The sequence below is a fragment of the Symsagittifera roscoffensis genome, chromosome 1 (genome assembly GCF_963678635.1).
Source record: "Symsagittifera roscoffensis chromosome 1, txSymRosc1.1, whole genome shotgun sequence".
Lineage (NCBI taxonomy): Eukaryota > Metazoa > Xenacoelomorpha > Acoela > Convolutidae > Symsagittifera > Symsagittifera roscoffensis.
The window spans coordinates 53,791,222-53,800,934 of NC_087062.1; the positions used below are offsets into that span (position 1 = coordinate 53,791,222).

Consider the following 9,713-nt stretch of genomic DNA (forward strand, 5'->3'; position numbering starts at 1 on the left):
ATTTTGATCAATGGAATGTGATTGCAGAACAAAAATCACAATATTCGGTTACTTATCACCACTGGGGAGTGGCTTTAGCCAAATTGGTAGGACGCTCAGCGTTTAAAACGAAGGTTGTGGGTTCGAATCCTACCTCAGTCAAAGATCCCAGAGTCATCCGCATCAAAAAGAGATGTTGACCATAAAATAAGCGAAACTTTTCAACTCAATTATTTGCAACAAAAAAAATAAATATACCGCCAGTCGCACAACCAAAAGCAACAATGAGTTCAAACACGGTTGTTTAACAGACTGAAAAAAGCGGTAACAAACTACTTCAAAAAAACTTTTTGAAAAAACGAAAAAATCAATTCGGAAAAAGTCATGAATCTCAACTACCGGATTAATTAAGCTTTTACGCTTGTTCACAGAGCGGCTACTAACCAAATCTTTTTGGGTAGGCACCAGCAGAGCCAAACACGAAAAAAAATCCATAAAACATTTTTTGGGCGAATAATTCTTAAAACATTGATCTTTCACGCCCCCAACCGATCTGAATTAATTTTTCTTAATATATCGCTTTCCATCTTTCAAATGACACAAAATAATATGACTAAGCCGATAAATCCAAAAATGAAACTATTTATGCTGAATTAAAATTTTGAGCGACAAAAAATGATAACAGACATTCAGTACGTGTAAATTTAAAAATTGTACCAGTAGATCAACATGACTGGCGCCTACAAAGAAAAATGTTTAAGACTCAAGAAAATGCGCGATGCGGCAACTAAGCCGATAAAAGAAGCAGACAAATGAAAGTCAGACAAATAAGTGTGAAGAAGCCTGGAACTTGTTAGGATTCAATGGTAAAGCTAGTTCAATTTCTAAGATTTGTAAAAACTGTTGTTTACGAGAAAAGTCTACTTTCTACTCGCAAGTAAAATAAAAAAGGGTCTGTTGATTTACACTTTTCGAATATTTCTTCTAGATAAGAAAATAAGCCGAGAGAATTAAAGAGGAATATCTACTGAATATTTCAGAACAGAAAAACGAATTAAAAAACTCTACATGAGTGCCCAAAACACATGTCCGACATAAAACTACTGAACTAAATATACTGCTACCTCAGCAGTTGATGCTAATATATAGGTTAACATTTCTTCTATGAATAAAATTTTTTAGGGAAAAAAGTACAGTACCCAAAAAAAAACGTGCTTATCGCAAGAGTAAAAACCATACAACCAAAGGCTTTTCCCGAAAATTGCAAAAACCACACGATCTAAATCTGTAAAAATTGAAAACAATCATCTGGCAAGAGGATTGAAAACATTCAGTACGTGTGAAGAAGCGGCTTTACAATCTTAATATAACAGACATTTTCGAAGAACTGTTTAGAGAAGTTAAGCAATAGCCTATCAATTCAAGTTTCTTTTTGAACTTAGCCGACAGACAAATAGAGAAGTGTCATTGAGCGCAAGGAAAATAAAACATCAGAAAAACACTGAATCAAAAAATCGTCAGTAAAGCAGAACACACTTTATCTGGTATACAATGACCAACAAATTTTTTTGCCAGTGCCCGACTTGTTTTTCGAAAAAATTTCATTATCTGGTTTCTTGAAGAAAAAATTATATGGCTTTTGAAGCTCTTTGAATTTAAAAACCAACTGACGATTGGAATTTTTCAAATAAAATTAAAATCACTTGAGAAAACTGAATCAAAGGGAACTTTTTCTATTCCGCTGGGAAAACAAACTAAAATCCACTTACGATAAAAATCGTTCGCTTTTGACGCCATTTTTGCTTACGTATTTGGAGAGCATAATGTCCTTTTTCTTAGTAGATGAATTGAATCGAACTTTAAAATAAATCAGACGACCATTGAGATCAAAATTGGCGTGCACTGGTTCTAAATATTCTTCTACCACGTCCTGTTGGCTCCATTTAATGAGCTGGATTGGAAACACTGGACAACAAATGAGCTGTGTCAGTACATATTGCTCGGAAAATGCTTTCTCAGTTTGTCTGGACTTGTTGGATCATTTGGTCTACATGCTTCGAAAATTCACAGTTGAGGTATAGCGACAATGTGAAGCACTTAAAGTTAGTTTGGCAATCGATTAGTCCGGTGTTACTCTGACTATGTATCGTAGATCGTTTTGTCGCAACTGCAATTAAGATCGAAATTTTGCTGTAGTTCATAATGACAAGACACTTGTCATTGAAAAGTCTACTTTCCAATGACAAGACACTTGCTCTCGCAAGTAAAATAAAAAAGGGTCTGTTGATTTACACTTTTCGAATATTTCTTCTAGATAAGAAAATAAGCCGAGAGAATTAAAGAGGAATATCTACTGAATATTTCAGAACAGAAAAACGACTTAAAAAACTCTACATGAGTGCCCAAAACACATGTCCGACATAAAACTACTGAACTAAATATACTGCTACCTCAGCAGTTGATGCTAATATATAGGTTAACATTTCTCCTATGAATAAAATTTCTTAGGGAAAAAAGTACAGTACCCAAAAAAAAACGTGCTTATCGCAAGAGTAAAAACCATACAACCAAAGGCTTTTCCCGAAAATTGCAAAAACCACACGATCTAAATCTGTAAAAATTGAAAACAATCATCTGGCAAGAGGATTGAAAACATTCAGTACGTGTGAAGAAGCGGCTTTACAATCTTAATATAACAGACATTTTCGAAGAAATGTTTAGAGAAGTTAAGCAATAGCCTATCAATTCAAGTTTCTTTTTGAACTTAGCCGACAGACAAATAGAGAAGTGTCATTGAGCGCAAGGAAAATAAAACATCAGAAAAACACTGAATCAAAAAATCGTCAGTAAAGCAGAACACACTTTATCTGGTATACAATGACCAACAAATTTTTTTGCCAGTGCCCGACTTGTTTTTCGAAAAAATTTCATTATCTGGTTTCTTGAAGAAAAAATTATATGGCTTTTGAAGCTCTTTGAATTTAAAAACCAACTGACGATTGGAATTTTTCAAATAAAATTAAAATCACTTGAGAAAACTGAATCAAAGGGAACTTTTTCTATTCCGCTGGGAAAACAAACTAAAATCCACTTACGATAAAAATCGTTCGCTTTTGACGCCATTTTTGCTTACGTATTTGGAGAGCATAATGTCCTTTTTCTTAGTAGATGAATTGAATCGAACTTTAAAATAAATCAGACGACCATTGAGATCAAAATTGGCGTGCACTGGTTCTAAATATTCTTCTACCACGTCCTGTTGGCTCCATTTAATGAGCTGGATTGGAAACACTGGACAACAAATGAGCTGTGTCAGTACATATTGCTCGGAAAATGCTTTCTCAGTTTGTCTGGACTTGTTGGATCATTTGGTCTACATGCTTCGAAAATTCACAGTTGAGGTATAGCGACAATGTGAAGCACTTAAAGTTAGTTTGGCAATCGATTAGTCCGGTGTTACTCTGACTATGTATCGTAGATCGTTTTGTCGCAACTGCAATTAAGATCGAAATTTTGCTGTAGTTCATAAAGATCAATTTTACGCAAGATCAAGATGATTTGATATGCATGCAAACATGGTACATTTATTGTAGTACTAGTACACGAAAACACTGAAGAACTGCTGTTCACTTTCTTCATGCAGACCAACATACCCACAACAGACAACCTCCGCCAGGTAAAAGGGAGCTTTAATTGTCCGCAACCTTACGAAGTGTTGTTGAGTTAGTCCTTTATATCGAGGGATATTCGTTACAAGGTACTATGGGGTAAATGAGCAGATCTAAGAACAAATGACAAGCTTTTTCTTTGTATCCCTTACAATAGTTCATAAGAATAAAATAACGAATAGGTCTCTTTTGTTTCGTTTTTTTTCCTGCAAAAAGTCTTGAAATCCATTCACGCTCATATTTCTTTTTTCACGGTTTGTTTTTGGTTTCTTTTTAATACATGTCGTTTCTCTTGTTAAAAGGAGAGCAAAGTCCACTATCGGACAGCAAAAGTGTAAAGGTCGTGAAAAACGCAAGGACTTCTCGTTTCAAAAATTGACATGAATTTTCTGAGCTCCCAGCGGAACAACAAAGCAACCTTTTAATCCAGTTTTCTCTAAATAGGACATCTTTGCGAAAGAAATCCCATCATTAACAGTTCTCAAAATTCAAAGAGTTTAAATAGGATTGTTTTTTTCTTTGAAATTCGAAAACTGAAAAATAATTTTAAAAATTTTCAATAAACTTTTTTTCGGTATCTTTCTTTACTTTGTTTCGATTTCTTCTAAATTTTTCAAAGTATCTGGTGGCTATATTTGACCTGAATAACATGAAAACTTCAAGCGTGTTTGAAATTGTTTTAATAAGCTTGTGATTTTCGGATAAAACACTATATCAACAAAATCACTTCTGATAATTTATAACCTCTTGTACCTCTACAGAAGTGATCACCGTTCTATTTGAAATTAGTCTTTAATATTGGTTGTAAATTTACCTCACCCAATTTAGTATTTTTTTTTCAGTTGAAAAAAAAAACATTTCATTCAAGGGTGATTTGCTTAGTTTAGATCAGTTTAGAGTTCTCATAATACATCATTTGTAAGGCAAACATATTTTTAGGCTTGCGTATGTGATCCAAGGTATCTCAAATGTGGATCTCTACAGTTTTTTTAGCCCAAGTTTTCATGAAAGTTTTTTGACTCAACGACCATCTACCCAAATATCGGATTAACTTCCGACCGATACAAATTGTTATTCAATACTTCTTTAAAAATGCCATGTGTTCCACATCATTTCCCTCCAATTGAACAACGTTCGAGAGAAACGTACAAAATGATCAATGTTTTTTTTCTTCTGTTTTAGTAGCTTGTCCTATTTTTCTTCGGGCTAGCTGCTGCGTTGTTTTCGAACTGTTGCGAGGCTCCTCTTCACCTTTGGGTAATAAAATCAAATTGAATCAACCATTCAGCGCATCTAGCGAAGAGGTAACGTAACGCCCATGATTCGAGGTCGAGTCTGTCTGTTTATTTTTTAGGGCTTAGTTCCCGTAGCACGGACTCTTGTTGAAATTCCATCTGGCTTCCGAAATTATTCTACAAATGCACGCAAACTTGTTACTAAAACAAAAAGTTTTTTCTTCGAATGTGTGGTTTCCGTCTTAACTTTCGTCGACTCATTTTCCTTGTTTTTTTTTTTAGATGCAGTGAATATAAAATGGAAGGCATTTTTGGCAGCTCAATTTCCAAAGCATAGTTTTTGATTTGAACAGTTTATACCATACTTGAAACTTGTTCTGTAATTTGTAAAATTATCAAATCTGATTTTGAATAGTTTTACTTATTACCCTTACGATAACCAAGGGCATTGCAGCCAGGACTTTTTTTTACCGCAAATAACTTTGTTCACAGAATGGTCAATTATCACTCAAGGAACTTAAAATGGTAAACTACTAAAGTACAACCTACATCTTAGATGTATGCGCCCTCACTTATAAAGAGGTTGTTCGTCGACCTGAGTAGAGAACCAACCATGAACCAACCACTCAGATGAACGCTGAGTAGTTGGTTCATGTTAGATCTTGAAGTTTAGGCTTTTTTCAGTTTAGGCTTTTTTCAGCTAATGGAGGTCGGCCTTATTTCTATCGTCGTATTTCACTTATGTTTTTACTAGTTTCTAGTCTGTTTTAATTGAAATTGATTCAAATGTAACACAGAGGCGAAGCGGAGCTTCTCATCACTTGCGATACAAAAATGTTTGACTATAAATACCAGCAAATAAAAAGATCAAGCCAAAATTGAAAAAAAGGACAAAAAAGACCAGAAACAAAACTATCTGCACCAGTAGGAGTTTTACAAAGAGCATTCATAAGACTAAAAAAAACCGAAGCTTTCTGGGGTACCTAAGCCGACAAAAATTAGATACGAAAGTCAAAAACACTTTCAGTTTCGACAAAGAAATCAGGTCCCGACTGGAATCGAAGTTCCGAGATTTGCCGTCTTAAACATAAATGTTACCACTGCACTTAATGCATAGAACACTCCTCGAATTCATAAAGAAAACATCTTCCAAAATTTTTAAATGAAGAGCATGAACATTTTTTTTAAAAAGCAAAAAAAATAGGCAGAACATCTTGGAACGCCCAGAACCCGAATACACTGAATTCTTTTAAATTTGAATACAAAACGCCCAAATTTTAGAAGACAACTTTGGAGCTGCGCCAACTAAGCCGATAAATAAAGCAGACACACAGAAGTCCGACAAAGATTTTTTGACACGCGGACAGTTTTCCGCTTACGAAAAAAACCAGGTCCTGGCCGGATTCGAACCATTGACTTTATTGGCAGGTGCGTTATCTCTTCGCCAATTTAACTCTGCGTAAACTCTTCGCGAACTAACGTCTGAGTTTTGATTTCAACGTCTGACAAAGGTAAAATTATTCAAGTGATTCTGTTAAACTAGTTGTGAACCCGCAAAAAATGTATATTCCGGTTTCATAAGGCTTGCTAATGGCAAGCGTATAGATAAGTTTGTGAAAACTTATATTCAACTTATCGGATACTTTTTCAAAAACCAAAAAAAAACATTTGCTTGAAATTTTACTCGCTGCTTTTTGAGTGACATGCTATATTTTTCATATCCCTTTCAGTGAACATAATTGAAGTCAAGATTCTATGCCAAATTTTATGTTTTTTATTTTAGTTTTTTTTCGGTCATTTATTTTTAAGTTTTTTTTATTTTGGATTAAGAGCTATGCGGCCTACAATTCTAGCAACAATAACGGTTTTGAGGAACATACTGATGTTTATAGCTGCAATTGCTATCAGATCAGAAAACACAGATCACATTAAAAGTGCTCAATTTCGTGTCACTTTGACTACATAGTAATGACAGTTCCTCTTCTAGTAGTATTTTTCTTTTTGTATTTGGTTCTTTGTTATGATTCAACTTTATACAGTGTAACTTTTTGTTGAGTTTTTGGTTTTGTACTCACGAAACTCTGCTGTTAGAAGAAAAAAAAGAGGTTTCTTCAACTGCATAATTTTTTGCGTTACTTTTTTTCGTCGGTTTGTGCGGACTTTTGTTCCAGCAACTGAGAGCCCTTTTTCTCTTAATATATAATTTCGTTGTTCTTGTTTTAAAGAATTGTTATATTTGTTTTTTTTTTAAATATAGTTGGGTTTTCAAAAAAAAAAGTTCATCTGCTTTTAAAAATCTACTAGTGTGCAACGCACCTCCCGTGCTTCGATTTATCGACAACTCATGAAAAAACGCATATATTGGAAACAAGATTTGCAGCCTTTTAATGAACTCTGACAGGGTTGGTAAACTCAAAATTTATTAAAACAATGTATATTCCAGTTTTGAACAACCATAAAAGCTTCATTTCAAAAACTGGAGAAATTTGGAGGCTAGATTTGCAACAACTGAGAGTAATATTAGAGCATCAAACTATAGGGTTGGGAATTTCAAATTTTTTGAATTTTTTTCAACCTAAGTTTCCCGAAAAAATCATAAAAAAACGTCGTATCTCGGAAACTAAAAGAAATTGAGCATTCATAATTAGAGGCAAGATTCGTGACGCCTGTGTATAAGCTGACAGAAAGCATGTCTCCATCAAAATGAGTTTCAAATTTTGTGAATTTTTTAAGTAACCTCTATGCACATTTTTTTAAAATAAAAAAGACGTCACCTCTCGGAAACTAAAAGCATTTAAGCAGTCGCATTTGGACGCAAGATTCGCAACCACTAAGAGTACAATGACAGCACTCAACTACAGGGTGAGGAGTTTCAAGTTTTTTGAAACTTTTTTGAAAAAAATCAGAAAAACGTCATATCTCGAAAACTATAAGGATTTTGAGCAGATTTATGGGCAAGATTCACAACCCTTGAAAATACTCTGAATGCACCCAACTACACAGGTTTTTTTAATTATGTTGTAATTCGCGTTTTCTGAAAGTTTTCTTCAAAAAAAAATCAGAAAAATCGTCATATCTCGTACGCTATAATGATTTGGGCATTCATAAATGGAGGCCAAATTCGCAACCCCTTTTTGGAATCCTAACAGCAGCCCACTATTGAGCTGCTTATTTTAAATGCGGTGAAATAATCACTAAATTCAAATTGGAAAATTGAAAAAAAAAATCTTAACCATTGCAATATGCCATGTAGCTTAAACGTGCAAAAACTCTTTCATTAAACATGCAAAAATAATACGATGAAAAAGCTTAAACATGGCGAGATGTCAAGCCTGCATTTAAATATATAATAGATAGATTTGTACACCATCGTGTATCGGCTTAGACTCTGAAATCAAACAGCAAATGACAGTCTTCACTACATTCATTACTCTTTAAATTTCAAGAACAATTTATAATATGTGAATTTTTATAAAACTAACCCAAGTTGAGAAAACTTGATCAATAGGTAAACTTTTAAAGCCGCTGCGATATCTGAACATCAAAATCTACTTTCGAATCTACAATCAAAACTAGAAGTTGATCAAGTTTTTCGTGACATTTACCATTTTGCTTTTCGATAGTGGAGTTTGACTTCCTTTTAACAATGGAAATGAAGTTATAAAATCAAAAATCAAACCGCGAAAAATCAAACAGCAAAAACAAATTTTTAGACGGTTTCCTGAAAAAAAAAGTTACTCAAAAAAATCACCAAGACCTATATGACAGTCTTCACTACATTCATTACTCTTGAAAACTTGAAACATTTTTTAGCTGCCAGTATTTTTTGTTCCGACCATCAGAAATGGGTATATTCGGGTGTGTTATTTTTTTTCTTTTTTTCCACGCAAAATCGGGTACCACAAACAATCATCGTAATGGGTCGAGTGGTATATCATATTAAGGCACTTTCAGTCGTGATTTGAATGACATAAAACAATTTTGAAAATTTTTTCACGGTGTCGAGAAAAACCGGTTGGAAATATTTGATTTTTGGTCTAATTTCTAGCTAATAAGGTGACCGTGTAGGCTTACAATAGCTTACTTAAGCTTAATTTAGGCCGTGAAAACTTAGTTTTACTCAACTAAAGTAATTTTTGAAAGCAATTTTGCGCATCAGAAACTTGAAAACTAATTTTTAAAAAATGCTGTTCTATTTTTTCGTTCGGGTCTTTTATCACAACGTGCAGAAAAAAAAACGACACCAAATTGAAAAAAATTAATAAACTTTTTTTGTTTTCTAAGACTTAAACAGTAACCGACTATCCTTGTTTTACTTTTATAGCTGACTTTTAGTAGGCCACCCTGTAGTATAAATAGCGACCATGTCTGAGGCTCCTGAATAAATTCAACTAGATGGGCTAGTTGAAAATGAAATTATCAACATTCATGCCATCTTTGTTTTACAAAATTTCTATTTTAAAAACCGCCCAATTAAAACGCCCCTTCAATCTATCAATTAAGGAAAAAATACGACTAGAAATAAATTTTCAGTAAATGAACAAACAAATATTATTGGAATTTTTGAGAATTCTCTCTTGTGGATGCCAAATACCAACGTAGGGCTGCATAATGTTTTGCTTGAGGAACATTAAATCGCAGGGAAAGTCTCATTATCGCTGTAGTTCCTTCCAATTTCTAAAGGATTGTCCGAGCAAAAAAATCAGAAAACCCAAGTAGCATCATCTAGTGACAGTGCATGCCAATTTAGGTTAAATATATTAAAACACTGAAGGAACTATTTTTTGTCAAATTCACTCATCACGTTTTTTTCGGAATCTAGAAAAAAAAA

General features: G+C 33.8%; 1 protein-coding gene across 2 annotated transcripts in view; it reads left to right on the top strand.

Annotated features, from left to right (window-relative positions):
* Positions 1-9,713, top strand: part of LOC134845638 (lysine-specific demethylase 6A-like) — a 438,371-nt gene that overhangs the window by 304,884 nt on the left and 123,774 nt on the right. The window lies entirely within an intron of this gene.